Here is a 22,704-nt window from a genome sequence, read left to right on the forward strand (position 1 = left end):
AGAAGATAATATTAAATATTCCAATAGTTCGATTTACTTTTACAAATTCATCAGAATAATTGCTATCAGCTCTCTAATTAAAACATGGTGTACTTTAAATTAATACTTTGCTCTTCAGTTTTTTGTAGTTTTTTTTTATGTGTTTTCGAATGAATCTCTTATATTCTGCTTTTGGATGTCAAGGCGTTCATGCTGTTGCCACACAGTGACCTACGTATTTTCACCCACGTCACTAAATATCTGCCGTTTTCATATTTTCCTTCTGCTTGCATCAGTTTTTCAAACGCCTTTAAAAACACCACTACTGACTACAAATCAAAAGCCATACAAGTGTACCCCCACTGCTATAGATGATTTGCAAAAACAAAGTATAATGATGGACAAATGACTAAATGCACCTCCATAATCACATCTCTGATCCTGATTATGTTGATATAATTTTTGACCACAAACACAAAAATCTAATGATATTTCAAACAAGACAATGACATTCATTATACTCCTGTGCTCTGAGAAAGTATTCAGACCTCTTTTGCTTTGTGCACACCTTATGCTTCACATTTAATTTGAAATGGAAAATGTTGCTCTTTTTGCCCATCAATGTACACTCAATCTTCTCATATAATACGCTAGTGTGGCTGTCCGTTTGTCTGTCCAGGATTTTAAATCACCTGTAGCTCGCAAACCATTTGACCTATTGACCTGAAATTTGGTACACATGCACTACGTGGCATCTACTGTCCGCTTTCGGGGTGATAATTGACCTCCACGGTTATTCCTCTTTTCATTTTCATTTTATTTTATTGTAGAATCAACTCTTGGCAGAGGCAGCAGCAACTTCTCAGCATCAAAATTTAGATGTTTCTCTTCTTCAGTGATTTACTGTTGAACTTTGCATCTGTTCCACATCCTTGAACTGTTAACCATAATATTCCATTCTTCCCAGGCAGCTGTGTCATTTGTGAGTCTGAGCAAATCAGTTAATCTGCCAGAAATATCTGTAACCTTATTTAGCAAAAGCAGTATTACCTGTATTGTCTCATGTATTTATAAACTGAATTCAAGTACAGTCTTACAGTTGGTTATTTGTCTGCTTTTCATACTTTTTATAAATGTAGTACATTAACTGGATATAAAAAAAGAAATCATGGAAATCATTAAGTTAAACAGAAAAAAAACTGACCCTACATGCATTTTGTTAAAACTTGTTAACAAATAAAATATAAAAGTACACACGTTTTGTTTAACTTTTCAAATGTAATCACACCATATAAGTATGATATAGAGCATTTTACCTTAGATTGAAACCTTACAGGCCTTCTTAAACTCGAAGAACTGACCTATAAATCTTCATACGACAAAGACATGTTTAAAGCCTCTTTATAACCAATAAAACTAGTTAAGTTAGACCCTCCCACCCCAGCACCTCCCAACCCCGCTGCAGGCTCTATTCACACATGCCAATACAAACACACACTAAACAGTTTACAATTAGAGATCAGAGGACGGCGTATTCAGCATTTATTCATCATTTTATGACTTTTGCTGCATTCATAAAATGTCCCGCAACATGCACCTTCTGAAACAAATCTTAATTAACGGACATCTCATATAAAACTAATGCTCACCCTTACAAAAATAAAACATGGTTGCTGAAAAAATGTTGCCTGATCAAATTTAATACATTTCGATTTTTCAGTCTTAATAAAAAGATTAACAGTAGTCTACACTGTAGACTGCTTAAATAAAATTGATTAATAATGTTATGAATTTTTCTAAACTCAAAAATTAATTTATTAAACAATTGAGCAAGCGATTCTAAATACAAAATTTGAAATTCTACTGCCAGTTAGTTGAAGCAGTAGTAGAATGTTGTACCGAGTTAGCCATTATGGATGCAATGAGAAGTCAAGCATAATGAGACCTTTTATTGGCTAACTAAAAAGATTATCATATTCAAGCTTTTGAGGCAGCTCAGGCCCCTTCTTCAGGCAAGATGTAATACAGAAGCTGGAGTTCCCTGTGCTTATATAGACACACAAGGACAAATAACAACATTGGAAAACCTTTAAGTGGGTCGTCTTCTGTGTAAAAAACTAACAGATCCCTTCAGCTTAAGATTCATTTAGCAAGCAAGAGAGAAGAAAAATGTATTTTCAAGATCTTTTGATATAAAAACTCTAAAAAGGTCTTTTGAAATTTTTGACAATTTTTCTTTACAATGTGGATTTGCAGTCAAATTGTCTGGGTCAGTCAGAGAGAAGTAAATAGTCCTCATATCTGGTCATAAAACTTTTGTCTCTGCTCAAACCATGTTGTAATGTGTTAAATCGTAGTTTAATTTCCCATTCCTTTCTCTCTTGTTGTGTCTTGACGTTCCCAAAAGCACTGTGACTTTAAAGTCCTTCTCACAGTGTCCACGGCTGCTGAAGTGAAATCCTACAGGAACATCCCTATTGCCATGTTCCTGTGGGAATTCATTCTTTGATGGAGAGTTTGTCCAGTTTCTCCCACATAGAGTGCAGTGTTGGGACATTTCATACACAGAATTAGGTAGACCACATTAGATGACCTGCAGGACCTTTCATGCAATGTTCTTGTCGGCAGTGTGGTATACCAAAAACATTGCATAAAAGGATCATTTTGTCCTGCAGGTCATCTAATGTGGTCTATCTAATTCTGTGTATGAAATGTCCCGACACTAAAAAAAGAAAAAGGTAAAGCAACCAAAATAATGTCCTTTAGAAAAATAGCAGAAAGAAATAGTAAAAGTCCTAACAAACAAAAAATACTTTATTCTCCACTTTGTAACAGACGGCCGGCAGCTCAGCCTGGCTGGGATGCCCCTGAGATGAAAGGATGGTGGAAGACAGCTACTTTTGGACAATGCCACCACCAAAAAGCTAGATGGCAGCTCCCCTGGAGAGTGGGTGTGCCCCAGATTCCCACAGGGCATCCTGGGACTTGGAGTTCGGTTTCTCAGCACTGCTGGGTGCCGCCAGGGGGTGCTGTGAAAGGACCCGGGGAGTCATGCTTCCCTTAAGTACTAGGAAGTAACGAGGACGGAAGCCCCAAAGTACTTCCGGGCTGATTAAAGAATTGAGTTCTCCATCTGACCCGGAAGTGCTGGGAAGTCACATGGGAGGAAGAACCGAAGCACTTCCGGGTCAAGGACAATTTAAAGGACTGTTAGGAACACAGCAAGTGTGCTAGAGTCGGGAGGTAGTAGACAAAGCTGGGAGGTGTGGAGGAGAAAAGAGAAAGAGAATATTGTGCTTTGTGTTGTTTACATGTGATGCTTCACCCTATGGTGTGGGAGCTCTTGTTGCACACAAGTACATAGATGGCACAAAGAGGCTTATATTTCTCAGACACACAGTAAGGCCAAGCAAAACTATTCGCAGGTCGAAAAGGAGGCACTTGCTATTGTTTTTGGGCTCTTAACATTTAATGAATATCTACAGCATATGGCAAAAAATTTGGGTTAGTCGCTCTTCACTAGCCCCTAGTCAAAATGTTAGGTCCAAAACCAGCAAAATGCCTACCTTAGCTGCTGCAAGACCTTAAAGATGGCCATTAATCTTGGCATCTTATCAATATGAGATTCGATTTAAAAAATCTGCCAAGCACAGGAATGGTGATGTATTATCAGGTATCCTTCAATAAGGGCGCGCACAAAAAGGCGAGCTTCAAAAGGGCGACCTCAATTGGGCGCGGCGAATAAAGGCGCGCGTAAATAAAGGCGAGCTTCAAAAGGGCAACCTCAATTGAGCGAATGTTTTAATATTCTTGCTTTCGTCTTTTTATATGTTCAATCATTGCCTTTATCTAATAAATTTTCTGTAATAATTTTGTTGCGTTTGCCTTTATTCGCTGCGCCCAATTGAGGTCGCCCTTTTGAAGCTTGCCTTTTTGTGCGCGCCCTTATTGAATAGAACCGTATTATCAAGATTGCTGTTAAAAGAGACTGGTCTAAATTCAAGCTTAGAATACAAAGTGTCTTTCTTGGATGCTTAGGTCAGATTATCTCGGGACATAACGTGAGCTACCACAGCTATGCTGATGACACACAGCTGTATTTATCAATAGCACCTGATGACCCCAAATCTCTTGATTCGCTAACACAATGTCTAACCTGTATCTCAGAATGGATGAATAGTAACTTTCTCAAATTAAATAAAGAAAAAAACGAAATCTTAGTGATTGGCAATAATGGATACAATGAGGCTATTAGAAATAAACTGGATGCATTAGGATTAAAAGTCAAATCGGAGGTAAAAAGCTTAGGGGTAACCGTTGATTGTAATCTGAATTTTAAATCGCATATTAATCAGATCACTAGGACAGCATTTTTTCACCTAAGAAACATAGCAAAAGTTAGACCTCTTATATCATCGAAAGATGCAGAGAAATTAGTTCATGCGTTTGTTTTCAGTCGGCTAGATTACTGTAATGCACTCCTCTCAGGACTACCCAAAAAAGACATCAATCGTTTGCAATTAGTGCAGAATGCAGCTGCTAGAATCCTTACCAGGAAAAGAAAATCCGAACACATTTCTCCAGTTTTGATGTCACTACACTGGTTACCTGTGTCATTCAGAATTGACTTTAAAATTCTGCTTATGGTTTATAAAGCTTTAAATAATCTCGCCCCGTCTTATATATCGGAATGTCTGACACCTTATATTCCAAATCGTAACCTCAGATCCTCAACTGAGTGTCTCCTTAGAATTCCAAGAGCAAAACTTAAAAGAAGTGGTGAGGCGGCCTTCTGCTGTTATGCACCTAAAATCTGGAATAGCCTGCCAGTAGGAATTCGCCAGGCTAATACAGTGGAGCACTTTAAAAAAACTGCTGAAAACACATTATTTTAACATGGCCTTCTCATAACTTCACTGTAATTTAATCCTGATACTCTGTATATCCAATTCATTATAATAACTATTCATTCAAAATCTGTACTAACCCCTACTCTCTCTTCTGTTTCCTTTTCCGGTGTCCTGTTGGTGGTGGCGTGCGCCACCACCATCTACCCAAAGCACCATGATGTTCCAACAATGATGGATGGATTAAAAGCCAGAAGTCTGTATGGCCATCAGCATCAAGTGACTCCGTGAAAACCCGAACTACAAAGAGGACTATTTCATTTATGTTAGGTAGAATGCCCAAAGGGGACTGGGTGATCTCGTGGCCTGGAACCCCTACAGATTTTATTTTTTTCTCCAGTCTTCTGGAGTTTTTTTTTGTTTTTTCTGTCCACCCTGGCCATCGGACCTTACTCCTTTCTATGTTAACTAATGTTGTCTTATTCTAATTTCTTATTTTGTCTTTTATTTTTCTTTTCTTCATTATGTAAAGCACTTTGAGCTACTTTTTGTATGAAAATGTGCTATATAAATAAATGTTGTTGTTGTTGTTGTTTCAGTAGCAGATTTTGCTCAAGCGACAGCTAACAATTCAGTGGTGAAGAAGATGAATTTCTATACACTGAGTGGATGGCCAGAGTAGAGAACAATTGTGTACATTGGGGTCTGAGAGTGGTTATCCCAGATTTGTTACAAAGTACCCTACTGGATAAGTTACATGGGGAACACAGTAAAAATGAAAGCGATAGCCCAGAGTTGTTTTTGGTGGCCAGGATTAGATAGGCAGATAGAGGGAATGGTGGCTATGTGAAGATCCTGCCAAGAAAATAGAAATCTGCCAGAGAAAAACACCTACACCTTCTTGGACTTGGGCTGAAAGACCCTGGTAGAGGCTTCACTTGAATGTTGTGAAAAAAATTGACAGATGTTTTTATTGTTAGTGGATTTGTATTCTCTGTGGGTTGAGATTGAAAGGATGAATGCCACTACTACCACTAGGTTGGTTGAGGTTTTGAGAAAGCTATTTGCTGCTGATGATCTTCCAGAAGAGATAGTATCAGTCAGTGGTCCACAATTCAAGTCTACTGCATTTGCTGAGTTCCTTAGATTAAACGCAGTAGGGCACAAGATGTCAGCAATCTATTGTCCATAAAGCAATGGAGCTGCAGAACATTCAAAGAATGGTGCAAACATTCAAATTACAATTGGGAAAAAAATCAGAGATCATTACAGCAAAAGATAGCTAATTTCTTGTTTGTTTATCATACTACACCTAACTCCACAACAGGAAAGGCCCCTGTGGAGCTATTTCTGAACAGACAGGTACAGACCCTGTGTCCAGTAATGAACCAACCATTTTACAAAGTTATGAGAGATAAATGAAAGGATACTGAAAATCAAGGCAGAACTAGAGAATTAATGCCCCAACAGAGTATGTATGATTGCAACTGACTGTTCTTATATATATATATATATATATATATATATATATATATATATATATATATACACAGGGCCAGATTAAGACAAAATTGGGCCTGATGCTGCAGTGCAAAAAAAGGCGTATTTTTTCTCGGCATCATTGGTGCATGTGCATTCGACACTCACACGTCTATTTTCATCTGGGCCTATTTCAGGAATGGGCCTAATGCTGCAGCATCAATAGCACCCACCTTAATCCGGCCCTATATATATATATATATATATATATATATATATATATATATATATATATATATATATATATATATTGAAGATCAGGTTTGCAATAAACTTGGCTCTGGACTCCCATTTGTTTATTTGTTATGAGTGCTACCCTCCATAGAGTAACTGTCAAATGGATGATTAATTACCTTAAACCCACCCCAAATTATGATTTATGAAAATTGAGGTGTGAAACATGATTTATGAATTATGAAATATTATGCATGAAATTGTGTTCCATCCCAAAAATGTATGAAATTTACTCCCACCCCAAATTATACATTATGAAATTTACACCATTACCCTCAAATTATGAATTATGATACTTATGCCCCCGTCCTGACATACAACGTCATTGTAAAAACACCAGATTCAAAACTAATAGGAGTCTCATTTAAAAATTACACTTCTCTTGCTTGTAATACATAGCCAAGCAAAGTGTGCACCTTTGAGCATTTATTAAAATAATCTGAACGGTGCCCATTGTTCATGGCAAAAAAATATAGGAATGTGTTGTGATGTGAGATTTTGCATATAACTTGATAAATATTTTGTATGTCTTTATTTGTAATTTAGGCAAAGCAATGTAATTTAGTGTTTACTTCCCACCCCCCCCTTTAGGAATGGGTCTCTTTGAATTTTACGACAGAGTTGGGGGGGTTGCTTTAAACCAGTTTGGTGAGTGTTTCTCTGCTGAAGTCTTTCAACCTCTGCAAGGAAGCCAGGTTACTTTAACATATGGTCTTGGGGGGTGGCAGGTTTTAAGATGTTGTATTCCCCCATTAGTCTGAAGTATGGCTGTTTGGCTTGGATCAGAAGCTTTTAAGGACCATGATGTCCTATTGGCTCTAAGGGTTGGACAGAGAATCTATAAATCTGCTTGCTCAACCACATTCTCTCTCTCTTACCAACCAACATATGATGATGAAGTATCTCTCTTACTAACCTCTGATCATGAAGACCAAACTGATGAACAATGGAGACCAAAGCTTGGCAGCCATATTTGAACAGGCTTGCGGCCTGTTCTGAAGAAAGCTGAGCACCAATGATGCCTTAACTAGCAACATTTTAAATAACTACAAGTCTGTGTGCTGCCTGAAACTACACATCACCATTTAATCAGGTTGTATGGCTGCCAATATTCAAATGTACTTTGCATATTGTTATTATTTATGAATATTATCAATAATACATTATTTTATGTGTAACTTAACTCCTGCTTGTCTTTTTACTACACCTAATTGCCTGAGGTTATAGATATAGAAGGGAAGGTGGGGATAAGTTATATACTATAATACCTTATAAACAGTGGTAAGTCTGTGAGATTAGGCATTTTGACAAAGGCTACTTATTAATAATACAATAGGGGAAAGTAGAGCAGCATATTACTCTACCAAGACAAAACAGAGTGTAAATGTGAAGAAATATAATTTCATATTTTCATAAATCATATTGTCACACAGGTGGCACGGTGGCGCAGTGGGTAGCGCTGCTGCCTCACAGTTAGGAGACCTGGGTTCGCTTCCCGGGTCCTCCCTGCGTGGAGTTTGCATGTTCTCCCCGTGTCTGCGTGGGTTTCCTCCGGGCGCTCCGGTTTCCTCCCACAGTCCAAAGACATGCAGGTTGAGGTGGATTGGTGATTCTAAATTGGCCCTAGTGTGTGGTGGGTGTGTTTGTGTGTGTCCTGCAGTGGGTTGGCACCCTGCCCGGGATTGGTTCCTGCCTTATGCCCTGTGTTGGCTGGGATTGGCTCCAGCAGACCCCCGTGACCCTGTGTTCGGATTCAGCGGGTTGGAAAATGGATGGATGGATGGATGGATATTGTCACACATGTTTAATAATTCATAATTTGGGGCAGGGTTTAAGGTCATCATTCATTCATTTGACTAACTGTTTGCCTTCCATCATGTGCTTTTTATTGATAAATACTAAAGACATGTCCCAGGCACCTTAACAATAACCACCACAGCTTACCTTTGGTAATAATACAACAATCCATAGCAAAAGTAAATTGTTCCATGTACAGTACTTAGTTTTCCAACATATTTTGAACCCTATTATTCTTATGTCATGTGAAAAAAGGCTAGAAGGCTAGAAACTTTAGGCATCAGTCAAACAGGGTCAAATGCTTGTGGAATGCACTTTGACACTGGTCTGTTCACATTTAACAGACCTACATTCCCAGATCATTTATCTGTCATTACAAAGAATGAGGGCTCAGGGCTGTGCCGGAGAGATACAATCATAGTTTTGGAACTACAGGCACTATTTTAAAACACTACTGTATCAAAAACAAGCTGCAGTCTGCCTTAATGACACTTTTTTGTTCAGTACGATGAACTTTAAATGACTCTTGAAGGCAATTTAACTAATTATAACTACATTGTTCTTTCTTATGACCAATAATTTATGACTCTAATGCAGGTGCGCATTCTTTCTACATTTGTAAATTCTTTCTTTATTGATATCTAAGTCATTTATGGCACTCTTAGTTTGAAACAATCAAGTTACAACCTAATAGTAAAAGTACTAAACACAGCAAGAGATTGCACAAATAAAGTCCAAGTATCAAAGCTATTAGACAGAGCCATCCATCACCAGGATAGCAAGCCAGTATGTGTGTAACATCACGAGGTCCAACATCCAGGGCCGGATTTATATGAAAAGAGGCCCTAGGCTATTCCACTTATGAGGCCCTTTCACCTTCCATTTTTAAGTTTGTAAATTACATGAGAGATAACAAAATACATCATTACTGTGATATATATCAATTTGTTAAATGAAACATGTTGTGATTGGTACTAACCTGTGTGGAAAATTAACGCGTTGATCTTAACCAATACATTTTTATGTTTGTTTATTAGTCATATGCGTAGAATTTTTCCTTATTTTCGGTTCAGTGTTTTAGTGTTCACTGTTTTTAGAATAGTGTAATTTTAATTTTGCTAACAATTTGAATGTTGGCCCCTCTTGATCTTGAGGCCCTAGGCTGAAGCCTAGTTAGCCTATAGGAAAATCCGGCCCTGCCAACATCCCATGTGAATTTTTGAAGTAAATAGTGGCCCGTTCAAGAGACCAGAGAGAGATGTCAGAGACAGAGATACGTCAAGGAATGAGATATCATCCCATCTGGACATCAGAGAACTCAGGTCATGAATCAGTCTGGCTGCTAAATCAGAAAGGCACCCAGGACAACATCCTCTTGACATTGGTGCTAATTTTCAGTAAGCTTTCTAAGACTATATACATCCAGACTATCTATAGTTTCTACTATCTTTTCTTCAAATGGGATTTTATTTTAACAAATACCATGGTGCTTTCAAATTTCTCCACTTTGTCTTTATGTCCAGAGTGACTGAAATAATCCAGTAAATACAGGACACTTGGTATAGGGAGACTGCCACTTTTCTTTTCCCACAGGGTTATCAGGCTGAGGAAAGACGTTTGCAATACAAGAAGTGTGCAATAGAAGTAAAACATTATTGGTTGGTAAGTGGCATAAAAGCAAAGGGTGTGTCAGTCTTCATATGTCTAGGACATTCTTGGTGATCAAAGTAGCATTTTGGACTGGGTTTTATCCAAGAACACCCATATACTGTTCATAGTGATGACAGTGAATCCCTAAGTGGAGTAAGTGGAAAGACTCTGTGCGAGTATGTTAGGTGTAAGGTGTAAGAGTAGACCAATCCAATGCCAAACTTTGTAAGTTCTACTCATCCCATGATAATACAAGCACTAAAGGCCTATGAATCACAAAAAATCTTAAATTAGTAAAACAGGCAGAGCTTAAGAGGCTTAATAAAGAAAAAGAGAACAATGAAAACAATGAAAAAAACCTATGGAGAAGAAACCATTAGTAGAACTCAAACCAGAGTGTGAAATCGCAATAATTCTAAAACATATTTGCAGCATAACTATCCACGCATCCATCTGTTTTCCTAATCTGGTTATCCAGGACAGAGTCACGGGGAAGCTGGAGCCTATCTCTGCAATCATTGGGTGCAAGCAGGGCCAGATTTATATGAAAAGAGGCCCTAGGCTATTCCACTTATGAGGCCCTTTCACCTTCCATTTTTAAGTTTGTAAATTACATGAGAGATAATAAAATTTTGCTAACAATTTGAATGTAGGCCCCTCTTGATCTTGAGGCCCTAGGCTGAAGCCTAGTTAGCCTATAGGAAAATCCGGCCCTGGGTGCAAGGCAGGAACAACACCCGGACAGGGCACCAGTCCATCACAAGGCAAACACGGGACAGCTGAGCAATACAAATGTACCTAACCCATGTGTCTTTGGATTGTGGGAAATTGATTAAATTAATAAACCCTTTAAAAATAAGGAAAGAATCATAAGCTTACTTGCTTTAAAAAATATACCTAAACTCTTCCTCTAAAATGTTTATGGCAGGATACAAAGGTAAAATCCACCAAAACATGTAAAGAAGATGTTTCCTGGAAGAATCCCCCAAAAAACTAACTGAAGAAATATTTGATCACAAACCCACTTGACATCTTTATCTAAAACTCCCTGATTTAAAAAAAAATGTGAAAAATACAAAATACACAAATGAAGATGATCGTAATTAGGTGAAACAGAAGATTTGAATTCTAAATTTATAGAAACTTCAAATGTTTAGTTTTATTATTAATAAAGTTCTTAATATAGACATCTCCTGATATACATTTATTTTTAAATGAAAAAAGTCTAAATGGTAAGTGCATCTCACATCTAAGGAAATATAATTATTAAGTTTGTTTCATGTAAAACATTTTTTAATTTTGAAATCAGCTCACTGTTCTAGGCAGAAATAATCTGTGGCTGAGGCACAGTCCACTGTAGGACACTCTCACACTTGATCATACTGGGCCAGTTTAGAGTCACCAGTTAATCAAACAGGCACGTCTTGCAATATCCTGAAAAAAGGCCAAGTAGACAAGCAGAATGAGTTCACATCAAGGGGCAGTTGCTGTCTGTGTGCTGTATTTCCCCATTCTGTCTTCATCAGAGATACCTGTCAAACTTAAAATATTATACAATGGGCCATGATCTGGACAATTCCAACCATATTTATTCACACAAAGGTGATCATTTCTGCATTTCTGCTTAGCACTCCAATCCACTATCAAATACAACATTTGTGGTATAGCGGGTCTGCGCCTTAGAAAGAGTAAATAATCGGATGCGCTTGTGCTGGGGAGTGGATCAGGTGCAAGCGATTGTCTGCTAAGGCGGCTTGTTTTCAGGTTGGTGCGAGGAGGTCGGCTGCCTGTGAGTTGTCTTACTGGCACATGAAGACAGTCTAATTGTCTCATTATCAGCCAGAGCGGCAATCAGGCAATCGCACCTGCAACCAGTCCCCAACATATTAAAGGGGAACACACATTCAAGAAGGGTGAGAGAATCAAAAGGAAAGGAGAACAGTGGAAAATGAAAGGAGATTAAAGGACGGAGAGAGGCAGGCATGCATGAATGCATGAATGCATGAATGAATGAATGCATGCATGAATGAATGAGTGAGCGAGCGAGCTGGTGCTGGTGCTGGGTTGAACGAACGAACGAGTGAGCAAGCTCAATAGAGAAGGCAGGCAGCCTGGATGAGAGCCCCTGGAATTGAGCGTATGGCCGGCATTCGGGGTTGGTGAAGTGGGTCGCTTTGGCTGACTGATTTCCTGGAGCAGGAGGGCTAGCGGTAGTAGTGACTCACCGCGAGGCAGCAGGAGTCAAAGGTTCAGATGTGGAGCCTCTCTGGAGCCATGGTCCAGGGAAGAGCTGAGCCTGAGACAGGAACCATGGACCAGTATGGACACGGACTCATAGTGGACAGCTGCACTTGCCGATAGGACGTCTCCTCTGTTGCAAGGTCCCTTCCAGGATAAACAGAGGAGGTGTCAGTTTAAGAAGAGGCACCAGGCATTTAACAGAAGACCATAACCTACCAGTTGTTTTAACCTCATTTTCTAAGATTCTTTTATTTATTTGATCATTGTAACCTCCACATCTCACCTGTTTTTATGGATTATTTATTTATTATGGACTTCTGGACACTGTTGTTTTGATCTATTTTAATAAAAGAACTGAGCACCTTTTCACCATCCCCTTGCTTTGTGTGCATTTTATCCTCATCTGCTATGCTCGCCCAGTTACTTTACCGATGGTGTCGGGTTCAGGAGGCTCAAGTGGGAGCATGGAGCCGACCCGCACCATCACAACATTATGATTAAGCAGCACATGAAGTTTGCTAAACCACTATCAGAGTACAGACTGAAAGAGTCAGAAGGACTGAGAATTAACAGAAAAATGTTTGAAGACATAAATAAAAAATATTCAGCTGAAGCACAGTAATGTACATGCATTGGACTTTGTAAATATTTTTTTGCAAGTAATTTCTTTGTAAAATAGTATGGACATTGCTGGAATAAAACAGATTCTTGATTTTGAATATTTTTTTTAGTGTGAGTCTCTGTTACTCCATTCCTTGGTTGCTGGGTCTCGTCTACTGACACCCCAAGTTGGGAGTTGCACAACTCGGTCCTTACCCAGTGTGTCACGGGAAGAATTTGTGTGAAGCAACACAGTGAGAGAATGGGGTGTGTTAGCTGGAGTGTTTAACTATAGCAATAACTGGACAGGGCCCTTTGGAAGGCCAGACGAAGAGAATCTAGGGTCAAGTCAAATGGCTAAACTGATTAAGCTAGTACCTTCTACCTCTAAGAATTTCCTGCTATCTATGCTGAGAAGACCGAGTAGGGCAGTATGGCAGGTAGTGGCACATCTAGAGCAGATGGAGAAATATGACTTTCAAAAAGAACTCGAGGTGCAAGATGTGGTTAGGATCTGGCCTTCTAGAAAGCAAATGTGACTGTTTGATAAGAGCAGGAGTAGCTGGTGAGGATATTGACAGTGCACCCTCATCAGAGCTGATAAAGTGCTGGAATAAATTTAAAATTAAGACAGAACAAAGTGGGTTCAGACAAAATGTAGTCAGTATGGCAAACACTGGACAAGCAACCAGTTGGTAGATTGTGCCCTAACTGAAGTGAGAATAATGAAAGGTGGAAAACAGTGGAGCCCACAGCAAAGGTGAAAATAGTACAGGTAAGGACCCGACACCCATACATACCTTTGACACTTTTTTGGGGTAAAGGATGGAAACAGAAGGCTTTAGCTCCACTTGTCACAGGTGCCAAAGTAACACTGATATATGGTGATCCAGATACATTTCGTAGAAAAACTGTTTACATCACAGGGTATGGTGTGATTGAAACCCCAGCTAATCTAATAGAAGTGAAAATTTCTATAAATGCAGGAGTCCCTTTCACAGCACCAGTGCTGGCCTCTGCCATAAATGACTACATTCTTGGCATAGTCATTTTGAAAGGACAGACACTTCAGGCAGAGTGGGGTACAGTACCCGACATTATAACTAAAGTGAAAGGTATAATACAGAGTGGTATTCTGTAATTGACCTAACAAATGCTTTCTTTTCTCTCCCAATCGAACAGGAAAGCCAAGGTCAGTTTGGTTTAACATGGGAGGACAGACAGCACACATTACCAGTGTTGCCTCAAGGGTACGTACATAACCCAGGTATATGCTATGTTACTACAGCAAGAGACCTCATCAATTGTAAGATCTAGAAGGGGTGGAAGCTTCTCATTATGTTGATGTCCTCATACTATTAGAAGATAGGCCTGACATAGTGGGAGAAAAGCTGCAGTAGCTGATCTGTGGCATGAGACAGAGAGGGTGGGCTGTGAATGAAGACAAGGTCCAAGGGCCAGCAAGAGAGGCAATGTTTTTAGGAGTACGTTGGGTAGGCAAAGAAATGCGCATACCTGGGAAAATTGTGGAGAGCATTTTGAAAGTTCCTGTTCCAGTCAATAAAGATGATGCACAGTCCTGTCTGCACTTGCTGGGCTACTGGAGGAATTTCATTCCTCATTTGGGGAAAATTTTGAAGCTTGTGTATGGTGTGCCAAGAAAGAAAGCTGACTTTCAGTGGAGCCAATAACAGCATATGGCTCTTGAGAAAGCAAAGGAAACCATTAGAGAATATTAGGGGCTTGGACTGGTATCTCCAGGAGATCCATTTAAGCTTGAGGTTAATGGAACAAGATGGAGTTTGTGGCAGAAAAGTCAGGATCACAGAGAGAGTTACAGGAGACAGTCAGGTAATGCTGTGAACAGAGTTACCCATCCGGGGTGGGTCAAAGATGAGACAGGTTAGGACGGGACAGGTGTAGCACAGAATCAGACACTGCTAAAATGGAAGGGGTATCTTCAAGCTAGACCTAAGCTGAGCAGCGAACAGCGAAGCAATTCACAGATGACAGGAAGTGTGTTTTGAAAATCCCAAGGACATGTCAGGGGTCCCACTGCTGAAGGAGACTATGTTTAAGGAGGCGTCTGCTTTTACAGACTCAACTGACGAAGAAACGTACACAAAACCTGTAGATTGGAGGAAAGAGAGAAGTGGAAACCAGTGATAAGGGCAATTGCTGACGTGTCAGTAAACAAGGAAGACAAAATCTTGACTACATGTTGGGCAGGCCTCACGCTCTTACAGTACAGATAAGCCAGTTCCAGATTGAGCCAGGAGGTAAATGTTGGATTGTGACACCCCTAAAAAAACAGGCAAAAATGAAAGTGTGGCATAAGGCCTGGGAGACTCTTGCTCAGTGCTCCCAGTGGGACAGAACCTGATCACTTGTCTTTCTAAGTCTTTTAGACTACACCAAAGAGTAACCTTAGAGCCAGTGATATGAGAGATAAGAGAATTTGCCTGAACATGCACGGAGAATTTGCCACAAACTTGATACAGTTATATGAAAAAGTTTGGGAACCCCTCTCAGCCTGCATAATAATTTACTTTCAACAAAAAAGATAACAGTGGTATGTCTTTCATTTCCTAGGAACATCTGAGTACTGGGGTGTTTTCTGAACAAAGATTTTTAGTGAAGCAGTATTTAGTTTTTAGTATCAAATGTTAAAAACTAGCTGTGCTAAAATTTGGGTCTCCTTGTAATTTTGCTGATTTGAATGCATGTAACTGCTCAATATTGATTACTTACAACACCAAATTGGTTGGATTAGCTCGTTAAGCCTTGAACTTCATAGACTGGCGTGTCCAATCATGAGAAAAGGTATTTAAGGTGGTCAATTGCAATTTGTGCTTCCCTATGACTCTCCTCTGAAGAGTGACAGCATGGGATTCTCAAAGCAACTCTCAAAAGATCTGAAAACAAAGATTGTTCAGTCTCATGGTTTAGGGGAAGGCTACAAAAATCTATCTCAGAGGTTTAAACTGTCATTTTCAACTGTATGGAATGTAATCAAGAAATGGAAGGCCACAGGCACAGTTGCTGTTAAACCCAGCAGGTCTGGTAGGCCAAGAAAAATACAGGAGCGGCATATGCGCAGGATTGTGAGAATGGTTACAGACAACCCACAGATCACCTCCAAAGACCTGCAGGAACATCTTGCTGCAGATGGTGTATCTGTACATCGTTCTACAATTCAGCACAATTTGCACAAAGAACATCTGTATGGCAGGGTGATGAGAAAGAAGCCCTTTCTGGACTCACGCCACAAACAGAGTCGCTTGTTGTATGCAAATGCTCATTTAGACAAGCCAGATTCATTTTGGAACAAAGTGCTTTGGACTGATGAGACAGAAATTGAGTTATTTGGTCATAACAAAAAGCACTTTGCATGGCAGAAGAACCCATCACATTCCAAGAAAAATACCTACTACCTACTATCAAATTTGGTGGAAGTTCCATCATGCTGTGGGGCTATGTGGCTAGTTTAGGGACTGGGGCCCTTGTTAAAGTCGAGGGTCGGATGAATTGAACCCAATATCAACAAATTCTTCACGATAATGTTCAAGCATCAGTCGCAAAGTTGAAGTTACGCAGAGGTTGGATATTCCAACAAGACAATGACCCAAAACACAGTTTGAAATCTATAAAGGGATTCATGCAGAGGGGGAAGTACAATGTTCTGGAATGGCCGTCAAAGTCCCCTGACTTGAATATCATTGAAAATCTATGGGATGATTTGAAGCAGGCTGCCCATGCTCGGCAGCCATCAAATTTAACTGAACTGGAGAGATTTTGTATGGAAGAACGGTCAAAAATACCTCCATCCAGAATCCAGACACTCATCAAAGGCTATAGGAGGCGTCTAGAGGCTGTTATATTTGCAAATTGAGGCTCAACTAAGTATTGATGTAATATCTCTATTGGGGTGCCCAAATTTATGCACCTGTCAAATTTTGTCATGATGCATATTGCCTATTCTCTGTTAACCCAATAAACTTAATGTCATTACTGAAATACTACTGTTTCCATAAGGCATGTCATATATTAAAAGGAAGTTGCTACTTTGAAAGCTCAGCCAATGATAAACAAAAATCCAAAGAATTAAGAGGGGTTCCCAAACTTTTTCATATGGCTGTATTTCATTTAGTTTCCCAGCAACACAGTCTTTCAACAAGAATTTGAACCACGAAAGCTAATGAGTGGTACAAGAGGAGAAGTAGGTGGAAAATCCAAAATCTGTACTAACCCCCTGCGGTGGGCTGGTACCCTGCCCAGGATTGGTTCCTGCCTTGTGCCCTGTGTTGCCTGGGATTGGCTCCAGCAGACCCCTGTGACCCTGTGTTCGGATTCAGCGGGTTGGATAATGGATGGATGGATGGATGGACATACTAACCCCTACTCTCTCTTCTGTTCTTTTTCCGGTTTTCTGTGGTGGCGATCTGCGCCACCACCACCTAATCAAAGCACCATGATGTCCCTACATTGATGGATCAAAGACCAGAAGTCCACGTGACTGTCATCATCAAGTCCTTCCATGAGAACCCTGAATACAATGAGGACTGATTGATGTCATTTATGTTAGGTAGAATGCCTAGAGGGGGCTGGGCGGTCTCGTGGCCTGGAACCCCTGCAGATTTTATTTTTTCTCCAGCCGTCTGAAAGTTTTTTTTGTTTTTTCTGCCTCCCTGGCCATCGGACCTTACTTTTATTCTAGTTTAATTAGGGTTCTATTATTTTAATTCTTATTTTGTCTTTTTTTTCTCTTTCTTCATCATGTAAAGCACATTGAGCTACATTTTTTGTATGAAAATGTGCTATATAAATAAATGTTATTGTTGTTGTTGAAAACACCAAAGACGCTTTGAACTAAAGACTCTTGGCACAAGCAACATGTACCATTTGCTTGAGGACTATTGTTTTTTCACAATGGATGTACATTTTATTTGTGTAACAGTATTGATGCAGAAAGATGGAACAAATGTCTATTAATATATTGTGGGTTTTGCATTAGGATTAGATACAATGTTAGGATTTAAATTGTAGGACATTGGGTGTAAGGATTAAACAAGTGCTAATTTTGATACAACGTTTTACAGGGTATAGTGCAGACCTTTTAAGATTAGTGAAACATTATATAAGGGAAATGATTAATTCTGAACAATAAACAAAGGTTTTGGGATAGCGTTTTTAACAGTGCGTTTAGGAACGGAGGCATTTTGGGCCATATAAACAGCAATAGTTGAAACTATCAACTGCTGGTAGTAAAACAAAGAACAAAATTAGTATGCATTTTGCAGCCTAAATAGTTAGTAGTAGAATGCAACAGAGATGGAGTGTCTTATGCAGGGAATATCTGAGAGTGCAGTTTTGAATTTGAAAGCCCAGATGCACACAGAAGATCCAAGCTGGCAGCAAGAAAAGGTTTCAGCAAGAAAGGTTGGGTACAGCCCTTGCATTTTACATGCTTTCCAACATGTGGTAAGTGTATCACATTAATGAGAGTAGTGTGGACATCTTCCTAAGGGAGGACTGACACCTACTTTTCAGCAAACGTAACAGCTTTGCTTTTAATGAACCGATGGTGGGAGCCTACAGAGGCCATGGCTGGATAAACCAACAGGGTGACACTGTGGATGTAAGCATGTGTGATGAATGGGAGAGTGGTTTTGATTTTATGAGGACTCCTTTTCTCTGGTCATGATGGCACACATGTTGGATGGGAGACTGTCATTGGCAGCATAAATTAATTATATTTTAAGTTTTTGAAGTAAATTTGACCGATATCTGTGTTGCCACCAACTGTACTATTGAATGGTCAGATCAAAGGCAGAATACTGGGCCAGGTACATTTTATAAAAACAGCGTAACTAGTATCTATTGGGTAGAGGGGAATCAAACTATTACTTTAACTAAGGGACAGATATGGCATTGGTCAGAGGTTATTGGTAAAGATCAATTGACAAATCTAGAACCTAACTTGTGGGCTCAGAGCTCATGGGTAAATGTTCTGTAACTGAATTTGCAGGCAGGTATGAATGACCTCATTAGATCATTAATATTCATGAGGTAGTTTCCAAGACTATAAAATTTGAGATTAGATAAAATTCTGGGGGATATGCAAAACATAGAAAGGAATTTTGGGAAAATAAGTATAAAATTCCCCTGCCAATTGTGCCACGGGGGGCCTGCCTTTCCCAAATTCGGCTGCTCTACCACCAATGTTCACACAGGAGGGAAAGTGACAGAGATGGACAAATAGATGGATAGCATCATTGGCGAATCCATTGACAGCTATGACTGATACATTGATCATACTGAATGACTTATATGTTGGTTTGCTGTAGCTATTAACAGTTAGCTTGTTCCTTTATTACTCTTCGAAAGAATTTTAATCAAAGCCTCTTTATCTGTGATCCAGCCCCATTGCTACTTCTCTGCAAAGTATTGATAAGAGAACCAGTATAATCTAGTGTAGCAGAATTTGTACTCCGATGGTCCGCTTATCAGTAACTTGCAATGACATGAGAAATGTGCACTAATCATGTACTTCTGTAATTAACAGTGCATTAAAGAAAGTGTAATCATTAGCTGTGATCAAAAAGAAATACTGTACTTGATTAAGCAATGTAAAAAAATAGAAATTGTAATCTAATAATGATAATAATATATACTCAGATTTCACATTTATACCTAATGATTAACCATTTCAATTGAAAAGAATAGTTTCCTGCAAAAGTGGGTTTTGCAAAGACCATCAGCAAAAGTCAAGTCATTAGGAAAAGCAGGAAGCCAGGAATGTTTTCCTCATGGACAGAACGTTCAAGAGCAAGCAGCTCCAGTGACCTAATGATGTTATCTGACTGATGCCTTTAAACAAGGCAACTTACAACATTTGAGATACAATTGGTTTCATTTCTTTTGTATTTCCAATAAGAGCACAGACAGGTGAAGTGACTTCCACATGGTCACACAGTGTCAGTAGTAGGATTTGAGCCAACAACCTCTAGGTTTGAAGTCATAGGTCCAAAGCCTTAACCACTTCATCACACTGCCTGCCAAAATATTAGTCAATTGGAAAACAAAATACACATATTGTATACAGCAAACCACTTAGTTGCTTAGTACTTCTGATACACCTAATTAACTGCAATTTAACGGCGGCCCATAGTCTTATGAAATTTCATGGGAGAAACTGGATGAAACAACTAGTATATCTATATGAATAAAATACAAGGTATTATAAGTAAAATAAATTTTATTGCACTTTATTATTTAAGTGTACATTAAACAGGAGAAACAGATGATTCAATAATATGAAATATTTGGCAAAGACTCATAGAAATCAACTTTGTTTGCCAGAAATTTAACAATTTTGCATAAAATAAATCTGTCAATGTCAAGAGTATGTTAGTTTCAGCACGGAGGACAAATGCTCAGCTACTAATCTTGGTCTTTGTGAATTTCTTTTGCTTTAATAAGTAAAAATAACTGTTTCGAAATACTGTATGTACTGTATTAACAAATATTGCTAAGCTTCTTGCGGCAAACTTAAGCATTTGAGTAAAATGGCTTGACAAGTAAGAGTGAAAATCAGGAATGCCAACTAAATTTTTCTTTCAGTACTGTGACACATTGGGTTTCCATAAGTTCCATTTCAATGTCATGGTTTGCCTTTTCAACATCAGAATAAAATGGAGTGTTAAATAGGGAGAAATTGTCGTCACATGTTCTGAAGTCAAAAAGTAACTTGCCTACATTGGAAGAATAGTGGCTGAAACGCTTGACTGTTGATTATTCTAATATGTAGGAAAATAAATCAAACTACAACTTTTCAGGTTACTTTGAAAGCCTTAATCCAGTAAGACATTACTGTCACAATCTGATTTTGCCCCTGAAGTTTTAAATTCAAGTTCTTTAAATGGCTCATAATATCTACTGTAAATGCCAAATCCGGAAGCCAGCTGCTTATCTGGTATCTTTCACTTCTAAAAACATTTTCATTTTTTGACATAGTAGCCAAAATCACTTCAAAACATTGTGAGAAGAAAGCCAAAGAACCTCTCTACAGTACAACAAAACCTTCAAAAGCACATCTCCTTTCAAGGAGTAATGAAGAAAATGACCATTGATTCCATCCATGTAAACATATGAAATTCAGTTTTGTTTTATGTTTTTTTAATAAAATGTCAGCACATGCTTCATCTTTACAACTTCTGAGACCAGCACTTGCTGGTATATAATACAGCACAGTAGTAGTTTCACTCTGCTTAGGCAGTAGCCTAGTCACAAATCCATTACGTCTTTCCTATCAATGTGGGTGCTCCATCTGTAACCACACATACCAGTTTTGGAAGAATTTACTTCTCCCAAAAGAACCTTTAACTTTCTTGAAATTATCTTCACCTGTCATCAAGTCATGAGGGGTAAGAAGATCAAGCAATTCTTTAGTTATATTAAGATTTCCACCATACCACTATCATTAGTGATGTGTGAGTTGCACATACAGAATGCTCCATAGTGCTAAATTAAATGTATCAGAATATGTATGCCAGCAGGAGCTGCAGGCATATGTGATAAAAGCTGCACAAGCAAATATTTTCATTAAAAAATATATAGATTCTAACATGTTTAGAGTCACCAGCTCCACTATCATAAACAGTTTGACATGGCTGATGTAGGGCATCTGCTAATCCATCTAATTCAGTGCAAATGTAACTATTTTATTTGTTTGCATCTCTGTTATAATGATAGATCATTCCCATACGGTCTGTTGTCACACATAGAACAATATCCATTCCAAACATATCTGGAGCTCTATACAGTTGTCTGATTTGCTATCTTCAGCATAGCTCTTTACTCCTGTTACTGTTACATTTACTGTCACTGTCTTTTAAAATAACTAAACATCTAAAATGCATCCTATAGTCAATTCACACTCACAAAGACACACAGTAAGTGTCACCTTACATATTTTGTGCATCATCTGGCAGATGCGTTGGGTCATTTAGTGATTAAGTGTTCACAAGGTCACAGCTTCAAGCAGAGTTTAATATATATTTAATAAATTGTTACTTCCAATGTATCTTTTTTTCTATGTTTTTAAATAAAACTGAAGTCATACATCTTATCTGTAAAAAGACCTTTACGAGAAATGTCAGTCTGATTTTTGCTGACATTTACACAGACACTGCTTTAACTTGTGATCATCTCCTCCAACACAGAGAATGTCACCATGATTAAACCGACTTGTAGAGAATTTGGTGCTGATTTGGCATTCAGCTACACAAACCTGAGAATTTAGTTCGTCTATCAGGCACTGTTCTCAGTTGATCGGCTTTATATTTATCAAATCATTTTTAATATGTGCAAAAGTATAGAGTAATAGTATTCATTCAAATACATTACTACTCACTTTGTTCAAGTGAAACAATGTGTGCTTGATAATTACTTCTGTTTAAATTTAGACAAGTTTTTTTTAGTGGGTGTTAATTCTGAACACTAAGCTGCTATTAAACGGTTAACTTAAAAGGCTTCAATTTTTGTTCAGCTGAATCCATTCAAAATGAAATGCTACTTTGAAGACAAACATAACAATCACTTGCCATATTTCTATGCTTTCCAAAAACTTCCGAGTGTCTTTATTCTTTTTTTTCCCCTCAACCAGAACTGATCATTGTAAGGGCCGGTTTATACTTCACGCTCAGAACGCGTATGCACACACATCATGGCTGAAATGTGTTCCCAGCATTCATTTGACGCATCCTCTGAGCAGGTCCTCAAAAATTAATGCTTTATGTCTACAGTGTTTGAATCC

General features: G+C 38.7%; 1 protein-coding gene across 4 annotated transcripts in view; it reads right to left on the minus strand.

Moving 5' to 3' along the window:
* Window positions 1-11,095, minus strand: part of LOC114659238 (glutathione synthetase-like) — a 67,537-nt gene extending 56,442 nt beyond the window's left edge. For 3 of the 4 annotated variants that reach the window (XM_028811600.2, XM_028811601.2, XM_028811599.2), the window contains exon 1: window positions 1,296-1,375. The gene's annotated coding sequence lies outside the window, so the exon portion shown is untranslated. Of the gene's footprint in view, window positions 1-1,295; window positions 1,376-10,994 lie in introns of those variants that run through there. The other variant, XM_051932616.1, reaches the window with a different exon arrangement.
* Between the last annotated feature and the right edge of the window lie 11,609 nt (window positions 11,096-22,704).

The sequence above is a fragment of the Erpetoichthys calabaricus genome, chromosome 10 (assembly GCF_900747795.2).
Source record: "Erpetoichthys calabaricus chromosome 10, fErpCal1.3, whole genome shotgun sequence".
Taxonomy (NCBI): Eukaryota; Metazoa; Chordata; class Cladistia; order Polypteriformes; family Polypteridae; genus Erpetoichthys; species Erpetoichthys calabaricus.